The following is a 14,055-nucleotide window of genomic DNA, read 5'->3' as shown; positions in this document are numbered from 1 at the left end:
GAACTAGCAGCAGCTTCCGCATATCCCCCTCATGCTCAGCTACCCAATACAACAGATCATTCTCTAAAACAAAGTGAGGACCCTATGGCATGGGATGATAAGTACGCTGGCCATTGACAAGAGCAACTGCAGTTTTTGTGAATTTAAAGGAATCGTCATTCCACTGTTCCCTTTTAAAGGAAGCCGGCGTTTCTCTAAATTGAAAGTGTAATTGGGATAGAGGGTCAGGTCCGATCTCAATGGGCATGGTTTCATCCCATCCCGCCGCGGCATTGGATGATGACATTTCGGCACACGATTGTCCTGGAATTATCATGTCACAGTGAAAAGATGCTTTGCCTCTCTCTGCCAGCTGTTTACACGCCGTGGAGGCAGCTTGAGATGCTTTTTCTCCATCTATGGCTAGGTCTAATTTTAATGTAGGAGTGGGAAGTGCTCATCCACTTTTGATTTTCGACCAGTCCCACCCCAGTATCACCGCAAAGCTGGATTTGGATTGACCGCTTTGGCTAATTTCACTAGTGAGCAGTCTGTTCTTTTTATATGAGCTCTATCAGCTCATCTGTATTTTTAAATTGTTGTCCCCATACCAGCTGGGTAAAACCCTTAGGGAGCTGATTTAAGAGCAGGTAGCACGTTACCTGCTGCACCATTTGTAGGGGGCTGTTGTCCCATGGCCTTAGCCATGTCCCTGCTTTGTTCCAAAGTGTGTGAGCCTGTTGATGGGTTGGCCACTCTGGGTTAAATCTTCACCCTTTCACATTTGTTACCTGCTAGTCTAGGGCACCCCCACATTTAGCAAAGCGCTCTGCCTTAGTGGGGAGGAGGGCACTATCCTCCGAGAGAGCATAATAAGTCAGTTTTGCCTCCCCCATCTGGACCAGCCTAATCCTATGAGCCCCTCCTTTGCATTCCCCATTTTGATTATTTTGCCAGGTCAGGTTTTTTGGGAGCGGAGCCTGCACTGTGTCTTTCGAAACCACAGGACGCACCCCTCACTCGGAAACTCTGCCATGGTAATCTCCCACCTTAATATTCTTTAGGTCTGGGTCCTGGTTCCTCAGAGGATCCTTCATCCTGCCAAATACGTCACTGTCACAAAAGACTCATAAAAACGTTTGGGACAGTCACCCATATAATATTCTCTGGCTGCAAATGGGTAAATTGCTAGCACTGATGTGCTCAGAATGGAGTCACAAACAGAACTGCTTAGTTAGTCAAATATGGCGGCTTTAAAGACCAGAAAAGGAAGTGCAATAACTGAGGGCGGAAGCGGAAGGGTCCTCTTCCATAGGTTCAGACCCGGACAAGACGTAATCTAAAGGGCTGGAACCGGAGGTCTCTTCGGTCATGGGTTCTTCACCGGAAGTGACATCATCCAAGGTTCTGAAACCTGAAGAGATGTTATTCTGTCCAGAACCGGAAGTGACATCATCAAAGTTGGAACCAGAAGTGATGTCATCTGGGCTAGGCAGAATTTCCCGTGAATGGTCTACAATAAAGTGAGAAAAGAGGTCAGTGCAATCCGCCACCCCCTGGTCTGTTGTGGAGTTACTCTCATTTAGACTCTTCAGCTGCCTTCCATGTGCACGTGTGTGACAATATGTATGTGTTGAGTAACCAATTGGATGAATTTGCGTCCCAACCTGGATGGATGATGGTTCTTTGTCCCGGGAGGGAGACTGTAACAGAAGGACAGAGATGGACTAACGTCCCAACGGGGATGAGTGTTGGTTCCTTATTGTGTTCGGGCACCTTCACAAAAGGTGGGATTATAGGTTCCCAGGGAACTACCATATGAATACCTGCAGGTCAGACTGGGAATTGTAGTCCCATGAAACAGCCCTGTCAGGATTCATGGAAACCACTAGGGAAGCTGCCAGGGAACCTTGTCCCTTCTTTGGTTGACTTCCACATGAGCCAAAAGTGCTTCCAAGGTGCAATACTGTGGCACCAAAAGTACTTCTGGATCCATCATAAAAGAGGGAGTCTTCTCTTATAGAGTAGTCAGCGTCAAGAAGAGAGTGGATAAGACTATGTTGGAGGCATGGATAAGAAAACATATTACTGTATTATTCTGTTATGGAAGAGGATCTGAAGGTCTATGAAGGTATTGTAAAATAAATCTTGTTTTTGAACCAAGGACTTTGCCATGTAGTGGTGCCTCATGGTTTAGGGGCTCTGTGCTGTGCCCTACTGGTCACTATATATACATTATATATACAGCTAGTGTATGTATTGTGGTAAACCAGCACAAACACAAACAGGCACACACTGGCAGTTCCTAAACACACACATTTATTTACATAAAGTGACCAGCACAAGCACAGTTCCCCTGCAACAATCACCCTTCATAGTCCGGGCCTTCTCAATGGTCCTTCTGCCACCGCCTTTGCTCCTCTCTTTCAAGCATTGCTTTCTTCCACCCAACGCTGGCTCCCCGAATGGAGAAAGACAGCCTCTTTTATATAAACCCGGATGTGCTCCAGATGCCCTCTGAAGATCTTCCTGTGGCAGTTCCTGGTGTGGCGGAAGTGCTGCATGAGCACCTTGAAGAACTCCGGGTGTCCCTGGAATTCCTTCTGTCAGCACATCAAGGGCTCTATGATCCTCCGGGCACCCCCTTGGGGTGACCACGGGCCCCAATAGGGTTGAGCTTCCATGCTCAGTTCCCCTGGCCCCCATACCAACTAGGGCGGCTGCCCTCTCATGGCCCGGGAGAGGCATAGTCCCTCTCCCGATCCTTCTAGGCATTCTGGCTGGGCACAACCCCCAGTCATCCGCCATATATATATATATATATATATATATATATATATATATATATATATATATATATATTGTCACAAGAACGAGACATGGACAGATAAAGAGTTGGGGCAGCCACCCGTATATTGTGGTATCCTGGCTGCAAAGTCGTTTTCTTTAAAATACAGAGCACTGAAGTGCATACAACCGAGTCCAAAACAAGACTGAGGAAACAAAGGAAAAGGGGCAGGTTTTAAAGGGGAGACAGGAAGTGAGGTCGTATGGATCTGGCACGTGGTCTTCCACCATTGGCTCGTAGCGGAGGTGACATCAGAGGGACTGGAGCTGGTGTGGCCGACTTCCATTGGCTCAGTCCCGGAAGTGATGTCAGGAGATCCAGGTGAAATCCCGGGGATGGTCTACAGGCAAGGGAGAAAAGAGTCAGTGCACTCTGCCACACCCGGCATGCCTCGAACTGCCTTCACTCAAGCCCTTTAGCTGCCTCCCATGCGCGTGTGTGACAAGGCCCCCTTAGCCCAGACCCGGCGGGTGGGCGACTAACCGAGAGGTCGTGAACCCGAAAGAGCATCAGCGTTGGCGTGGAGCGCCCGGCGATGAACGGCGAAAACTTATGCGGCTGCAGGTCAAGAAACCACCGGGTGACCCGCGGATTCGACTCCTTGTGGAGGGCCATCCACTGTAGGGTGCATGGTCCGTGACAAGGGTGAATTCCGCCCAACAGGTAGTACCTCAGCTGAGTAATCGCCCATTTAATCGCCAGAGCCTCCCTCTCCACCGCAGCATACCTGGTCTCCCGGTCCAACAGTTTCCGGCTCAGGAACATGATGGGGTGCTCCACACCATCGACGCTTTGGCTCAGCACGCGCCCAGGCCTGTGTCCGAAGCGTCCGTCTGGAGGATGAAAGGCAAAGAAAAGTTAGGTGCCATCAAAACAGGTGTGGACGTAAGGGCCTGCTTTAAGTCACCAAATGCAGCGCCTGTTTTTCAGTCCATACCACAATGTTGGGGCCCTCTTCTTTGTTAAATCAGTCAAGGGCGCTCTCTCCAAAACCGGGTACAAACCGGCGGTAGTACCGGCTAACCGAAAGGCTTGGACCTGCCGCTTGGTTGTGGACGGGCCATTTCAGAATGGCATCAATTTTGGAGCACTGTGGCCTTACGGTACCCCGACCCACCAGGTAGCCTAAATATTTGGCCTCGCTTAATCCAAGAAGCATTTCTGGGATTAATCCGAGCCCGCCTCACCAAGTGTCCGTAATACCGCTTGGACATGCTGTAGGTGTTCCTTCCATGTGCTGGAATAGATGACCACGTCATCCAGGTAGGCAGCACTGTATGAGTTATGAGGCGAAGCACTTTGTCCACCAGGCGCTGAAAGGTTGCTGGAGCCCGTGTAACCCAAATGGAAGGACACGATACTGCCAGTGTCCGCTAGGGGTACTAAGCGCGTTTTACCTTCGGAGTCCGTTAAAGGAACCTGCCAGTACCCTTTCGTCATGTCAAGTGTGGTCAGGTATTGAGCCTGTCCAAGCCTCTCGAGGAGGTCGTCCACGCGTGGCATTGGATAAGCATCAAATTGGGAGACTTGATTAAGCCGACGGAAGTCATTGCAGAACCTCCAACTTCCGTCAGGCTTACCGGCGAGCACAATGGGGCTGGACCAGGGACTATAACTTTCCTCAATCACACCTAGCTCCAGCATGCGCTTGATCTCAAGCTCCACTTCAGCCTTTTTGCCTCGGGAAGGCGATACGGGCGTTCTCGGACAACAACCCGGGCTCTGTCACGATGTTGTGCTCAATCAGAGAGGTCCTTCCGGGTTCTCACTGACTACCTCCCGAGCGGTCCGGATAACTGTTTCCAGCTCCTGCCGCTGTCTGGGACTTAAGTCCGTGCGAAGTTAAGGTCGTGTGTGTGGCGAAGAGTGGCGGGGCTGGCGGAGGAGGGATCGGGGTCCCTGTCCTTCCACGGTTTCAGCAGGTTCACATGATAAACCGCTCCTTTGGCCGGCGATTGGGTTGACTCACCAAATAGTCGACCAGTCCCTTCCTCTCCTTAACCGTAGGGGCCCTGCCAGTGGCAAGCAATTTAGAGTGGGAGGTAGGCACTAGGACCATGACCCGATCTCCGGGCGGAACTCCCGAAGAGGCGTGCGCGGTTGTAGTACCGGGCCTGTGCTGCTTGAGCTTCCTCCATGTGACTTTTAAGGACAGGCCGAATCTTTCCAAATCTATCGCGTAACTGCGCGATATACTCCAGTATGTTTGTGGAGGGAAGAGCCTCTTCTTCCCAGCCTTCTTTCAAAATATCTAATATGCCCGAGGTTGTCGCCCGTACAGTAGTTCAAAGGGGAGAACCCGTGGAGGCTTGTGGGACTTCCGATAGGCAAAAGGACGAGGGGAGGAGCTGATCCCAGTTCCTTCCATCCTCGCTGACCACCTTACGCAGCATTTGCTTGAGAGTTTGATTAAACCTCTCTACTAATCCGTCGGTTTGAGGATGATACACGAGGTCTTTAAATGCTTTATTTTCAGTAATCTGGCAGTCTCCTTGAACGTTTCCGAGGTGAAGGGGGTCCCCTGGTCTGTCAAGACTTCTTTGGGGATCCCCACGCGAATACCCTAGTAATTCCCGTGCGATGGCTTTAGAGGTAGCTGAGCGCAGCGGAACAGCTTCGGGTATCGTGTAGCGTAATCCACGAGGACTAAAATGTACTTGTGTCCTCGGGCTGAGGGCTCCAGGGGTCCCACCAGGTCGACCCCGATTCTGTGGAAGGAGCGTCAATCAGTGGAATAGGAAGAGAGGAGCACGGTCCCTCCTAGGAATTTGTCGCAGTTGACACTCCGGGCAGGAAGCGCAAAAAGGCGAACCTCCTCATTAATTCCTGGCCAGTAGAAGCGGGCTTGATCCGCTCCAGAGTTTTTGGTGCCCAGGTGGCCACCTAGGAGGTGGGCGTGTGCTAGCTCGCAGACCTGCGCGGAAGGTGCGCGGCACTAGCAGCAGCCTCGTCTCCTGCCCGTCATGCATTGCTACACGGTAAAGGAGGTCATTATCTAGCACAAAGTAGGGGCCCTGTGGCATCGACTGATTAGTGCGCTGGCCATTGACAAGGACCACTGCATTTTTTACAAACTTCAGGGAGTCATCATTCCATTGCTCCCTTCTAAAAGAAGCCGGCGTTTCTTTAAATTGGAACCGCAACACGGAGAGAGGGTCAGCGTCGACCTCAATGGGCGTGGTTTCCTCCCGCTCCGCCGCGTCGGTGGATGGCGTGTTAGCCAGCGGCGGCCGGGAGTTGCCACGTCAGTCAGGGCGACGCCGTCTCTCTCTGCCGGCTGATTACACGGCGTGGAGGCAGCTTGAGACGGGTTATCTCCGTCCATAACGAGGCCCAAATTAACCCGGGAGTGGTATGTGTCTCACCGCTTTTGATTTTAGACCAGTCCGCCCTAGTATCACCGGGTGTGGAGGATCAGGTAGGACGCTACGGTGAGTTCTGAACTGACCCTCCGTAACTGATGACACAGCGGCGGACCTGTACCAGCGGATGTCTCCGTGGACACAGGTTATACCGGTCTTAAATTTTAGCCACTGTTGCGGTTGCACAAAGCGGCGGGCAACAATGGAAATGTTGCTGCGAGTCGAACAAACCTGTGGTCTTGTGTCCGTTGGCGATCACCACGCCAGTATGTGGGACCGCCAGCGGATTAGCCAGAGCACACCAACCCCTCCTCGCCCTCCACCTGCATTCCTCCTTGCCCCAAGCGGTTTGCGGCCAGCGCACCGCTGGACGCCATCTGAGCTCCGGATTGTACAGGGAGGGGCTAGGTCTTGGAGCATACCCGGCTGGGTTTGACATGAGGACGGTTCTGCTCCCCCAGAGTGTGAGGCCGCCCTCTGCGTCTCCATAAGCTCTATGAGCTCAGACATGTTCTTAAACCCCGCCCCCAAAACCGGCTGGGTGAAGCCACGGGGAAGCGCTTCCAGGAGCAGATAGCAAGCTACCTGCTCTATTATTTGGTAGGGCGTGTTTTCAAATGGCGTAGCCAATGCCCTACCATTGCCCATAAGGACCAGGCTTGTTTGTTGGTTGGCGCTCAGGGTCCAACCTCCATTTTTATTTTATTCACCTGCCAGTCTGGGGCACCCCTAGGTGGTAAATGGGGCTTTGGTTTCGCAGGGAGGCAGGCACTCTCCCCCAAGAGAGCATACTGAGTCCCTTTGCCTCCCTCCAGGGCAGCCCAATTCTGTGAGCCCCACCCGCACACTCCCTGGCCTCTCCAGATGGCCTAGTTATGAGTGCGGGGCGGAGCCCACCGGTCACGCCGACCACGGGCACCCTCCCGCCTGAAGACTCGGCCCGATGCGCTCCCACCTGGGTATATTGCAGGTCCTGTCCCCTTCTCTCTGGGACTTCTCCATCCTGCCGACTACGCCACTGTCACAAGAACGAGACATGGACAGATAAAGAGTTGGGGCAGCCACCCGTATATTGTGGTATCCTGGCTGCAAAGTCGTTTTCTTTAAAATACAGAGCACTGAAGTGCATACAACCGAGTCCAAAACAAGACTGAGAAACAAAGGAAAAGGGGCAGGTTTTAAAGGGGAGACAGGAAGTGAGGTCGTATGGATCTGGCACGTGGTCTTCCACCATTGGCTCGTAGCGGAGGTGACATCAGAGGGACTGGAGCTGGTGTGGCCGACTTCCATTGGCTCAGTCCGGAAGTGATGTCAGGAGATCCAGGTGAAATCCCGGGGATGGTCTACAGGCAAGGGAGAAAAGAGTCAGTGCACTCTGCCACACCCGGCATGCCTCGAACTGCCTTCACTCAAGCCCTTTAGCTGCCTCCCATGCGCGTGTGTGACAATATATATATATATATATATATATATATATATATATATATATTATGGAAAGATCAGCTCAGTTACAGACAGACACGCAGACCCACAATGTCCAGAACACACACTATTTTTCTCTTCTCCTACACACAGCACAGTGCACAAATCACCCCCAATTAGGTTCAGTCCTTTCTTTCTTCCTTTCTTTCTCCTCCACTCTTCTTATTCTTCTGCCGCCTTCACTCCTCCACACTTAACCTCCGTCCTCTTCCACCCGATCTAGTGGAGTGAGGCAGCCAGTTGTATAATTCCCCGGATGTGCTCCAGGTGCTCTGTGATGATCTTCCGGCGGTACTTAATGGTGTGATGAAAGTGTCACATGAGCACCTGGAAGCACTCCAGGTGTGCCTGGAACTTCTGCCGCCAGCACTTCCGACTGTGGCGGAAGTGCTGCAATCCAGGTCTCCACAATCCTCTGGGCGCCCTCTCATGGTCCAGGGGAGGTATTGTCCTTTCCCGGTACTTCTAGGCGTCCCCAGCCATCCGCCACAATATACTGTATATATACTAGCTGTTCAGTTATGACTCCTTTCTCTGTTCCTGCTCATCAGGATCTACATCACTTCTTTGACTCATACTGCCTTTAGAGTGTCATGGGGCATTACTCTGTCCTCAAAGATTTCAGTTGGCTCTTTAAAATTACATGTGACTATGAACACAATTCTTCAATGCACAATGCAAGCTCAACAGGCTATTTCTCTTAACTAACACATCTATCTGAACTCTTCCGCATTCATTCAGCTCCCAGAATGACCTTGTCAAGTGGGTGAACATGACAGAAGCTCGGATACTAATGAATTGGTAAATGAATTGGACAAAAGCAGTATCCAGTCAGGCAAGATTTTATTTTTAAAAGCAGCAGAGAGGAGCAAAGGCCATCTCAACAAAAGAGAAATCTAAGCCAAAGCTAGGTTCTGTTATAAAAGTTTCTTTGGACATTGTTACCCAAACCAAAATGCTATCTGAAGTTCAGTCAAAAGCAAACAAAATTTCTAAATCAAAAGATCTTCCTAAATCGATTTTATTTACTTGCTTGAGTGCTTGTTTCTTACGAGTCTTCATTATGATTTCATAAAATTTTGGATGGTCCTTAATATGAGAAGCTGATCTTCATAACATGGCTGCTATGATGCTAGGGCCAAATATTACTAGGAATGCCTAGTAACTACACATAAGTGTCCCTTGAAAAATCAAATGCAGAAAATACCAACACATTAGTCAGTCATTTTCTAAACTGTATTGTCTTGAAAGGGGTTGTGGGAGGTGCTGGAGCCAATCCCAGCTAGCATAGGGAACAAGGCAGGAACAAACCCTGGACAGGATGCCACTCCATTAAAGACCAACATATTAGTATCACCAAAATACTGATAAAAAAAACCAATAATAACACAAAATGCTGTATTGTTCAAAATGAAACGACCCGTTTAACAAAACCCAAACAGCAGGAAGATTAAAAAAAAGACCTCCAATCGATCTGACTTATTAAATACTGGAGGATGCTCATGTACCGATAGAACAAATTTTGGGTTAAGGTGTTCCTGAACACAAGGTGCTTTACAGAATGCTTGGCTGTATTATTAAGTGCACAACCTGAACGGGTGGAACTGCAGATTGTTTTCCTGACCGTACTCGGCTTACAGCTTCTCGGCCCACATTCCGACTTCTTCTCTGTTATTTGCTCTCCAGAGATGCTCTCCATGCTCTGTGGCTTCACCATCTTTGGTTTCCTTCTGCATTAATAATGTCTCAGACTGCTGTCTGGCTTTGCTTGCTGAAAGTCACTTTTCACTCAGTACTGTTTGATTTTCTCCACCAGAGGCTTCCAGCTCATTCACTTTAAATAGCCGTTACCTGACCCTGTAAATTATACTGTGGCTGCATTAATGGGATTGGTTTATATTTAGAGACTGATTCTTTGCTAATTGCATTTTTCTGCAGGGCTAGTGTCTTCACAGCACTAGTTTATTTTGCTGCTTTATATTTGGGGGCAAAGTCACTTAATTTAACTGTGCTTGATTTATTGCTTTCCTGTCACCAAATTACAATTCAAACAACAGTGCTAATGAACTCTCTAAAACTGAAACATTCAGACTCCTCACCCTTCTGGCCTGCTGTTGGTGGTTAAACAAGTCTTTTTTATGAAAGAGTTAACAGTATTACTGTGTCATTTGTAATCACACATTTTATTTTAGTAGTAATTGGTCTGAATATGATCATATGGTACACCCAAAGACCACAGCAGCTCCAGGATTTGCATATTCACACTTCAACAAGCCACTGGTTACGTTGTTTTTTTTCCAAGGGCCCAAGTTTTTTTCCTAAAGCCAAAATCACATTACAAAACTTCTACTCATAGGGTATGTTAAGTCAAGTCAAGTGGCTATATTGTCATACCATTCATACACAGTACTGCAGCATACAGTGGCACCTAATAACGTTCACTAGGACCATGGTGCTGCATATACATAAACACAGGACAAGGGCATTACATGCCTACTATACTATACTATAAATAATAGGCAAGTGAATAGATAGACAGATAGATAGATAGATAGATAGATAGATAGATAGATAGATAGATAGATAGATACTTTATTAATCCCAAGGGGAAATTCACATACTCCAGCAGCAGCACACTGATTAAGAACAATATTAAATTAAAGAGTGATAACAATGAAGGCATAACAGACAGACAATAATTTTGTATAATATTAACGTTTACCAAGGGTGGAATTGAAGAGTTGCATAGTGTGGGGCAGGAACAACCTGCTCAGTCTGTCAGTGGAGCAGGACGGTGACAGCAGCCTGTCGCTGAAGCTGCTCCTCTGTCTGGTGATGATGCTGTTCAGTGGATTCTCCATGATTGACAGGAGCCTGCTCAGTGCCCGTCGCTCTGCCACGGATGTCACTTTCCAGCTCTGTGTTTACAATGGAGCCTGCCTTCCTCACCAGTTTGTCCAAGTGTGAGGCATCCCTCGTCTTTATGCTGCCTCCCCAGCACACCACCGCATAGAAGAGGGCACTCGCCACAACCATCTGATAGAACATCTGCAGCATCTTATTGCAGATGTTGAAGGATGCCAGCCTTCTAAGGAAGTATAGTCGGCTTTGTCCTTTCTTGCACAGAGCATCAGTATTGGCAGACCAGTCCAATTTATCATCCAGCTGCACTCCCAAGTATTTACAGGTCTGTACCCTCTGCACAAGTCACCTATGATGATCACGGGGTCCATAAGGGGCCTGGGCCTCCTAAAATTCACCACCAGCTCCTTGGTTTTGCTGGTGTTCAGTTGTAGGTGGTTTGAGTCGCACCATTTAACAAAGTCCTTGATTAGGTTCCTATACTCCTCCTCCTGCCCACTCCTGATGCAGCCCACGACAGCAGTGTCTCTGAGTTGTATCGGAAGTCTGATGTATATAGGCTGAACAGGACTGGATAAGGTACAGTCCCCTGCACCGCTCCTGTGTTGCTGACCACAATTTCAGACCTGCAGTTCCCGAGACGCACATACTGAGGTCTGTCTTTAAGATAGTCCACGATCCAGTATGTCAAGAGTGTTTTGGAGGTGAAAAGAGTGTCAGACAGAGTAATGATTATGAAGCTGGAAATTGGAGGTGTGACGATAAATGTTTAGTGTATATGCCCCGCAAGTTGGGTGTGTGACGGATGAAAAAGATTTTTGGAGTGAGTTGGATGAAGTGATGAACAGTGTACCCAAGGGACAGAAAGTGGTGATTGAAGCAGATTTCAATGGACATGTTGGTGAAGGGAACAGAGGAGACGAGGAGGTGATAGGTTGGTATGGTGTCAAGGATAGGAATGAAGAAGGTCAGAGGATAATGGATTTTACCAAAAGGATGGACATGGCTGTGGTGAATACATATTTTAAGAAGAGGGAAGAACATAGGATGACGTACAAGAGTGGAGGAAGATGAACACAGGTAGATTACATCCTGTGTAGAAGAGTTAATGTAAAGGAAATCGAAGACTGCAAAGTGGTGGCAGGGAAAAGTGTAGTTAAGCAGCATAGGATGGTGGTCTGTAGGATGACGTTGGAGATCAAGAAGAGGAAGAGAGTGAGGGCAGAGCCAAGAATCAAATGGTGGAAGTTGAAAAAGGAAGACTGCAAGGTTGAGTTTATGGAGAAGGTGAGACAGGCACTGGGTGGTAGCGAAGAATTACCAGACAGCTGGGCAACTACAGCAGATGTAGTAAGGGTGACAACAACAAGGGTGCTTGGTGTGACATCTGGACAGAGGAAGGAGGAAAAGGAAACTTGTTGGTGGAATGGGGAAATACAGGAGAGTATACAGAGGAAGAGAATAGCAAAGAAGAAGTGGGATAGTCAGAGAGATGCAGAAAGTAGACAAGAGTACAAGGAGATAAGGCGCAAGGTGAAGAGAGAGGTGGTGAAGGCTAAAGAAAAGGCGTATAATGAGTTGTATAAGAGGTTGGACACTAAGGAGGGAGAAAAGGACCTGTACCGATTGGCTAGACAGAGGGACTGAGCTGGGAAAGATGTGCAGCAGGTTGGGGCAATAAAGGATAAAGATGGAAACGTACTCACAAGCAAGGAGAGTGTGTTGAGCAGATGGAGAGTACTTTGAGAGGCTGATGAATGAAGAGAACGAGAGAGAGAAGAGGTTGGATGATGTGGAGATAGTGAATCAGGAAGTGCAATGTATTAGCAAGGAGGAAGTAAGGACAGCTATGAAGAGGATGAAAAATGGAAAGGCCATTGGTCCAGATGAAATAGCTGTGGATGCATTGAGGTGTTTAGGAGAGATGGCAGTGGAGTTTTTAAGCAGATTGTTTAATGGAATCTTGGAAAGTGAGAGGATGCCTGAGAAGTGGAGAAGAAGTGTACTGGAGCCGATATTTAAGAATAAAAGGGATGTGCAGAGCTGTGGTAACTACAGAGGGATAAAATTGATGAGCCACAGCATGAAGTTATGGGAAAGAGTAGTGTAAGCTAGGTTAAGAAGTGAGGTGATAATTAGTGAGCACCAGTATGGTTTCATGCCAAAAAAGAGCACCACAGATGCGATGTTTGCTCTGAGGGTGTTGATGGAGAAGTATAGAGAAGGCCAGAAGGAGTTGCATTGCGTCTTTGTAGACCTGGAGAAAGTATATGACAGAGTGCCTCGAGAGGAGTTGTGGCATTGTATGAGGAATTTTGGAGTGGCAGAGAAGTATGTAAGAGTTGTACAGGATATGTACGAGGGACGTGTGACAGTGGTGAGGTCTGCAGTAGGAGTGACGGATGCATTCAATGTGCAATAGCATAGTAGGGAGCAGGTTGAGGAGACCCTGGATTGGTGGAGATATGCTCTAGAGAGGAGAGGAATGAAGGTCAGCAGGAACAAGACAGAATACATGTGTGTAAAGGAGAGGGAGGTCAGTGGAATGGTGAGGATGCAAGGAATAGAGTTGATGAGATGAGTTTAAATACTTGGGATCAACAGTACAGAGTAATGGGGATTGTAGAAGAGAGGTGAAAAAGAGAGTGCAGGCAGGGTGGAGTGGATGGAGAAGATGAAAGGGAAGGTCTATAGGACAGTAGTGAGACCAGCTATGTTATATGGGTTGGATACGTTGGCACTGATCAGAAAGCAGGAGACAGAGCTGGAGGTGGCAAAGTTAAAGATGCTAAGATTTGCATTGGGTATGACAAGGATGGATAGGATCAGAGTACATTAGACGGTCAGCTCAAGTTGGATGGTTGGGAAACAAAGTCAGAGAGGTGCGATTGCACTGGTTTGGACATGTGCAGAGGAGAGATGCTAAGTATATTGGGAGGAAGATGCTAAAGATAGAGCTGCCATGGAAGAGAAAAAGAGGAAGGCCTAAGAGAAGAAGATCACCATGAAAGAAATGCACAAAATTATCAACTCAAATTTATTTTTTTCATTCTTTGAATATCCATTCCTTGGAATTGCTGCTCTCTCCAGTTCATAATTTGCTCTGTAGTGTTGTGGATTAGCACTGCCTGCTGGCTGTGAACCTGAGAGCTTTGGGCCATCCCATCTTGGTGAGCAATAAAGGGGGCACCCCACAACTCTGTGGATGGGGCGAATTTGTAAGCTGTAGAGGCTGGCTCTGGTGTTCTTATGGACTCTTAACAGTGTCCTGTAACAGTTGCTGTGAATAATATAGAATTTCCATAATATTTCTTTTGCTTTATTTGATGTCTTTTTTTCCAAATGTTAAGACCAAACATTAAGCATAATTGTGATATTTTCCTTGATTAGTCAGTGCAGCACTTTGTGATATTGGGTATTACAAAAGTATTCATAACAAATATAGTAATGATTTACTGCATCATTACTCAGGGGTCTTTCCAGAATTCCCTTAAATGTTGCTCTGTATAAAAATGGACTGCA

The sequence above is a fragment of the Polypterus senegalus genome, chromosome 16 (assembly GCF_016835505.1).
Source record: "Polypterus senegalus isolate Bchr_013 chromosome 16, ASM1683550v1, whole genome shotgun sequence".
NCBI classification, from domain to species: Eukaryota; Metazoa; Chordata; class Cladistia; order Polypteriformes; family Polypteridae; genus Polypterus; species Polypterus senegalus.
This window is presented reverse-complemented; position numbering follows the sequence as displayed.